This window comes from Pundamilia nyererei, unplaced genomic scaffold, assembly GCF_000239375.1.
Source record: "Pundamilia nyererei isolate P.nyererei 1_Seehausen unplaced genomic scaffold, PunNye1.0 scaffold00800, whole genome shotgun sequence".
NCBI classification, from domain to species: Eukaryota; Metazoa; Chordata; class Actinopteri; order Cichliformes; family Cichlidae; genus Pundamilia; species Pundamilia nyererei.
This window is the reverse complement of record NW_005188201.1, coordinates 32604-39910: the sequence shown is the minus strand read 5'-3', so window position 1 is coordinate 39910 and position 7307 is coordinate 32604. Positions and strand designations below refer to the sequence as shown.

Here is a 7307-nt window from a genome sequence, read left to right as displayed (position 1 = left end):
AGTTGTGACTGACAGGTGCCTACACCATAAAGCATGCAAAGAACACCATAAATCATTAGAAACTGAAATCTATACATGTGTTTTTAATGTTTGCTGCGACCTGATGGTCAGTTTTTAGTGCAAACTACAGAGTACAAGTGCAGTGTGATAGAATAAAATTTTATGTCCTGTTTGTACAACAAACATTCTGATAGATGCATAGATCAAACACTGCAGTAATTAAAACCCGACAAGAGCAAAGGCCTCTGGATAGAGTCTTTGCAGTTTGCTGATGGCGTCAGTGAAGTCTTTCATGGCTGTTTCAGCATTTTCATCTGGTGCTACATAAACTACAGAAGGTCTGCACTGGATAATCAACAACACAATTATCGATCTACATCAGAGCAGTAAGTGCGAACACTGTCAGACATGTGCACCAGGATTTAATGTAGAAGCACAAACCACCTCTCTGCCACATTGTTTGGGAGCTCATTACTTAACCACACATCCATGAAAAACATGTAATGAGCAGCAGTGGATAACCTTGTGAGGGTTACAAACAGAACATCAAATCTCAAACAGTACACTTCATTTTGAAGATCTACAATCTACAGTGTGATAATGTGGAGTGTAGCTGCAGGGCCAGTAAACCAGCAGTTTATTTAAGGCTGATAAAAACCATCAGAATGAACATTTAAAAGGGAAGTAAACAAATTTCATGTCGAGGACACAAACCCCAAAAGGCACTGACGAAACAGTAAACAACAAGCGAAAAAGGAAGACTGAAGCTATAAGTACACAAAGGCTAATAAGGGTGATGATGTGGTTGTGATGATGTGAAATCAAATACAAGAAACAAAAGGGTATCAAAGTAAAACAGGAAGCAATGTAAGAAGGGAACAAATTAAAAGCATTAAAATACAGGAGAATATAGAGGAGACAGCATAAACTGGAACTCAAAGAATTAAACATAAACCACAAACAGAAACTTCAATGGAAAAGGTAACAAAAACCTGAGATCATAATCATACAGAAACCAACTAAGAAAAGGTCTGAACAGAATCGTGGATTGTAATTTAACTTAACTCATTCACTGCCATTGACGTCTATAGCCGTCAATTGCAGTGAATGAGTCAATGGGTTTAACTCATTCACTGCCAGCCATTGGCAGTGAATGAGTTAAGTTCGTAGCACACAACACCAGGTTCAGTTTTAACTGCCTGTCTCACTGATATAAACTGAGCCAGAGTTTCTAAATGCCCATCCTGCAGTCAGTGTGTGTTTGCAGATGAAAGGTAGCAGTGGGCGTTGTTCTTGCAGGACCACCAGTCTTTTAGCCTGTGGTTAACAGATGTTCACAGCACTGTAGTCGTTCAGCTTCCTGTTTAACAGGAACATGTGAGCAGATTGCAGAGGTGCAGGTGTTTCTCACACGTCACATGTTTTATTACACAATGTTTGAATCTTTTGACAGGAGAAGGATTACATGCAAGTGCTTTAAATCCATTAAACTTCCATTACTACCATTCAGTCTTTGACTGGTCCATGTTTTCTTCATGTATTTATTTATTCATCAAAGCATAATATTCCAGTTTAAATCTGCGGCGTCGCACGTTGTTCAATCACAGAGATGTGATGACCACAATCTGACAGATTAAACAGGAACTCAGAAGTGATGCTCAGTGATAACGCCAACAATGTCATCACAGTCTTCAGCCAGTCTCTCCCTAGCTTGGGTGGGTGGTGCTGTTACCACAGGGATAAGGTCACTTCCTGTCACATGTGTAATCAGAGATTTGTATAAAGAGTCAAAAAGAACTGAGCTTGATAAATAACTGAAGAGACTAAGAGTGTTACCTGTGGCTCTCCATCGATATAAAGATACCATGAGCAGAGTGGAGATGAAGTATGGACAGAACACCACCAGGTGGAGGGAAACCCTGGACACAAGGTGGGGGGAGGAGGGTTCATGGGCAAGGGTTGTGTTTGTAGGTTTGCCTGCAGAGAGAATCCCACCTGTTCAGTGAATATGTGGATGAAATAAGAGGTGAAATTAGAGTGAAGCTCCTCACCTGTGACAGTGATCCAGCTGGATGGAGACTCTCCATGACCGCTGATGTCACACTTGTAGAGGCCTTCATCAGACCTGGAAACATGCTGGATGGTCATGTGACCTGTAGGCTGCTTCCTGATGAGGGAGCCATCTTTATAGAAAGCAGCTGGGAGATTGGAGGGAGTGGTCTTTGTTTTACAGAGCAGAGTGACGTCATCTCCCTCCATCACAGGGAGGACAGGACTCTGCAGGATCACTGATCCACCTCAACACAGAGACAAACTACAGCATTTCATCCATTTACACACAGCTTCATCAACACTAACTCCACACACTCAGCTTACCAGTGACTGTCAGGTTAACCATGTTACTGATGGTACCCTCTCTGGACTCACACCAGTAAACTCCACTGTCCAATGGGTCGATGTAGCTGATGTTACAGGAAGAACCAGCTGATCTTCCCCACTCATCTCCACACTCAGCTCCGGTGTCTCTGCTTGTGTTTCTCCTCAGAGTCCATCCAGCAGAGCTGTCGTCCTCCTCACAGCTCAGAGACACAAAGGCTCCTTTAAAGACCTGAGAGCTGCTGGGACTCACAGTCAGACGAGCTGTGAGGGAGATGCATATTAAGTACAAGCCAGCACTGAGGTCCAAAGCTGTGAGCTTAGTCAAAGCTGATCAGTTTTTTTTTAATGTGAACCTCCAAGAAAGTTAGAACAGTTTCTTCAGGTGAACATACTTCCTTTATGCTTTTGGTAGCATCGATGAACTTTCAGCAGGCTCCTGGATAGCTTAGCGCAATAACTATAATATCATGCCACAATATAAAAAATGCTCAGAGCTTCTATTACGGTGTAGCTGATATCAGGTTTAAACTGTGACAGGAAAAGGTTACTGACCTTGGTTTGTTGTGCAGATCAGCAGTGAGGTTGAAACTAAAGAGAAATAACAGGTTAGTTTAAAGCTTCACATTCAGGAAAAAAGCAGCAACGCCATCAGTCTGGTCGATCTACAGACTGAAGAAGCCGAAAACAGGAAGTGGTTTTTTTTCTCTTTTTGTCTTCACAAACTGGATGTTTGTGAAGCAACGCAGTGAGAGTCCTTTCTTTTTTAATCCTTTTCAGAAACCAAAACACATCACAGCATACTTACAGAGCAGCCAAAGTGAAGAAGCTTTCTCCATCTGCAGGTGCTACTGAACTTTGATCGGTCCACACTAGCATCAAGCAAGACCCTCCTCCTCCTTCCTCTCTTACAGGGTGGTAGTTCTGTAGTTTCCACCTCTCATCATTAAGAGAAAAGGTTTTCTTTGGCTGAAACATGTCAGTAAACATATTTTTTAGATTAGGTCATGAGCAAAATGAATAAATAAAATCTAGAAACCAACAGACACTGAAAATCTTGTTCCACAGCTTTATTAAACTCCTCCCAAACCTCAGTTTTTCCTTCAGCCTCAGCCAGATCCATACTTCTCTGTGCCTCTGCAGCTCCACAGACTAACCAAGCCTGACAGAAGTCCTCATTCAGTTTGAAGATGCCCTTCACCTCCAGTCTACACCATCTGGGTCAGGGATTATCGTCACGTGCAGGTACCCTCCGACCAACTAGAGGACCACGCCTCTAGTTGGGAGGTCTAAAGACAGATGAGGAGAAAAGGTCAGCTTAACATCCATCAGCCACATTACAATGCTCATGAGAAGTCACGTCATCCTTTTACAATTACCAGACTCACCAGCAGATGGCGCTCAAACACGACGAATTAGATCACTGCTGTTCAGGATGTCGGTCTGCAGTCTGACCTTCAAATTAACCTGTGTACTCCATCACACAACCACACACTAGTGGGCAAAGCCATGTTAAACACAGGAGAAACAACTAAACTCTGAACAAAGAACAGGAGGACACAATACTGTTTAAAGTTACGCTCATGTGACACATACAAGTTTAACAGCTCTGCTTCTGAGTCAGCCCAGGATATGAATCTTGTCAGTCAGCTGGACGCAGTGATTGAATGAAGGCTGAGTAACAGAGTTTCCACAGTATGACAGAGACTTTCTGTGACCTGCACTGGTTGAGCCATTAAAAAATGTTTATGTTATGTCTGTAAATCACGTTTTCTTTTATTCCAAATGCTTCAAATTTGAACATGACTTTAAATGTAACAACTCAGTTTCTATGGATTTGACTGTGGATCTGACAGAGATAAAGATCGGCCCTGATTTTGAATTGAGTTGGAATAAAGTTGAACAAGTTGGTTCCCACTTGAAAAATTCTTACTCTGTCAGTGATTTACCTTCATGGTGAAGTTGAAAATGTAATAACTGCATTTAGTTGCCTTGTATTTGTGACATGTGCAATGACAATAAAGTTGAATTCTATTCTAAAGGTCAAAAGGTCACACATACACACCTTTGTTGGATTTGAAGAATCATCTATTGAGTATTTTTCCGAGTATTGGTATAGAGTTTGAAATTCTAGTTTTAACCCCACTTTTATGTCATAAAAACAGTTAACAACAACAGGCCAGTCTATAATAAGGAAACTGTCATTTCACCTCCCTCTTTCCTATGAAAGCCACAGGCCATTGTAGTACCACGTGGCATGACCTGAACTCTGAATGTGTCATAACACGTGTAAACACCAAAAACCACCCTCACCAGTCTGATGACCAAACAGAGAAAACTCAACAACTTGTTGTCTCTCTCCTCTTCTGTATATTTTGTACACTAATGACTGTCGCAGTACACAGGCCAACAGGCATTTCATTAAATATGCAGATGACACAGTGATTGTAAACCTCCTTCACGGTGAAGAGGATTCCCATGGGCCTGTTGTGGATGAGTTTGTTTCGTCATGTGAAGACATCCCCCCATCCTGCTCTAACTGTGGTAAATGGTGCAGCCATTGAACTGGTGGACAGTTATAAGTATTTGGGGGTTGTTCTTGATAAGTCTCTGTCCTTTGAGCCACATCTTGCTGCTACAGTGAAAAAGGCTCAGGTTATTTGAGGAGGTTGAGAGGTTTTAATGTTTCATCTGAAATGACTCTTTTTTATAAAAGTTTTATTGAATCTGTTTTAACATTCTGTATCATTGCCTGATATGATAATATGTCCTTGAATAATAAGACCAGACTCAGCAACCTGGTTAAAGTGGCTGGTCAGATTTCAGGGAGGTCTCAGGTCCAGCTTGTGGACTTTTATAACAGGCAGGTGCTGAGGGAGGTGACCTCTGTCCTGTTGTGTTCAGATCATCCTCTCTCTAATGATTTTCAACTGCTTCCATCAGGTCGTCGTTACAAAGTGCCTGCAGTGAAGATAAAGAGACATAGATTGTCTTTTGTACCTACTTCTATTATCATGGTTAATAACACTAAATCATAAGTGCTGCTGCCACTGCACGTTGCACTTTTTTTTTTTGATGATGATAAAATTTAGGTTGTTTTCTCAGGCTTATATTATTTTTGTGTGTGTATGTGATGTATTTGTTTGCCTGTTTGTTTGTTTGTTTTTTATATTTCTGTATGGACATACTGCAAATCAATTTCCCGTTAGGGACAATAAAGTTACAATTGACATTGCATTGACGTTGACATGAAACCCACATTTCCTGATGTGAACAAAGAGTGGAACAGGATTTCGGTTATTTAACAAGCCGACTCCCTCGCCTAAATGAACTGTCTCCACATGTCTCTTTTCCCAGTCTGTCCCAGGAGAGTGTCCCAGTTGTTTATTGACATGAACTCATATTATACACAAGTGGTCCCATTTCACAGTAGGGCAACTTGCATGTGAGAAATTAAGGTTTCCTTGACTTCTTTGACTTGACTTGATACCAGCTAACCAGGCCTGTGAAAGTGGACAGTTAAATAAAGCTGTGATGTATAAAGGTGAATTTGAGTTGGTTAACCTTCTGCTCTCATATTAGGGGTCATCACAGTAGCTCATCTGCCTCCTTCACTCAGTCTCTAACATCCTCCTCTATTGTGCCAACTCAGCTGATTTGCCTATTTTCTTTGGTAAACAGAAATTCAAATACGTCTGAGTATTAAACAGCTAGTGGGATGAAACATGAAAATAAATTTCTGTAGAAATACCACACAGAATTGTGGTGAAATGAGTCAAACATGAACATCCCTCAAAACTGGGGCACACTTTTGTTTAACTGCAGCTTTAAAAAGAGTAAAGGGGTGAAAATACAGTATGAGGTTCGGCAAAACCTTCAGCAGGCTCCATGGATCAATTATTGTATTGTTATTATTGTGTCACACTACAGTGAAGAATGAAAAAAGAACTGGGCCCTTAGAAAGTTGTAGTTCACTTCAACAGCCTTCACTTATTAGGCAAATGTGAACCACAACACTCAAGAGACAGAAATCCTGCGGGGGTTGTGTCACAAAGAGCATCATGCATGAAAATCAGCCAACGTTAAAAAAAGTTTCCACTGTGGTGAAATAGTGAGCAGCTGAAAGTAACTGTGACGGCAGAAGGTTTGTGTTGCTCAGCGGTGACATCAGAACTAAAGAGAAATGACACTCAGGTTTGAGTTGTAAAAAACTTCCACAGACACTGTTGGATCGGTCGGGCTGTAGATCGATGCAGAATAAACAAACAGTTCTGGTCTCACTTTGTGTTCGTGAGGAGGAAAGTTGGGGTGATGAACCACGGGTGTGCTTGATGCTGATGCAGAACCGTGGAGAGCTAAAGGTGGAAGAGCCGAAGACAGAGAACAAAGGAGGAACACGAAGAAAGGAAAGTGATGAAAACGATTCTTCACCACAGTGAAGAAAAAAAAATCCCCAAACGTCTGTCAGACAGTTTCAGAGTCTTCACGAGGCACACGAATGAACCTCAAATACAAATGTGCCAGCTTTGACTACTGTTGTGAATGTTTCTGTGGATAACTTATCAATTTATGAGGAACCAAAAATGCTGTCAAAATGTGAGCGTTTAACCCCCTCTCCAATGCACTCTGAGGGCCTGTAACTTTGAAAAACCCATGAACACAAATTCCAAAGAGTTCTTAATGGTTAGTACCCACATTTCTTTGATGTGACAGGAATGATTCATTTTACCAACATGAGCTCATCACAATCGTTAACAACAGAGAAGTGAAACTGTGTGAACGCCCCTGCTCTCTTTCCTGCCTCAGGCCTGTTAGGGACACGACCATCTCAGTGATGCCACAGACAAACAGAGAAGCCACCATCAGTTGCAAAAACATCGGCACTGTTCTTAGTCATTTTAAGATAAAGCTACACACACAAAAACCACACA

At 41.5% G+C, this 7307-nt stretch overlaps 1 long non-coding RNA gene across 1 annotated transcript; it reads right to left on the bottom strand.

Moving 5' to 3' along the window:
- Nucleotides 1-1113: 1113 nt before the first annotated feature.
- LOC106456000 (uncharacterized) lies at nucleotides 1114-2084 on the bottom strand. Its single transcript, XR_001290194.1, has 3 exons — nucleotides 2052-2084; nucleotides 1837-1977; nucleotides 1114-1752 (listed from the first exon to the last, which is right to left on the bottom strand). It is a non-coding gene; the product is annotated as an uncharacterized LOC106456000 (long non-coding RNA).
- Between the last annotated feature and the right edge of the window lie 5223 nt (nucleotides 2085-7307).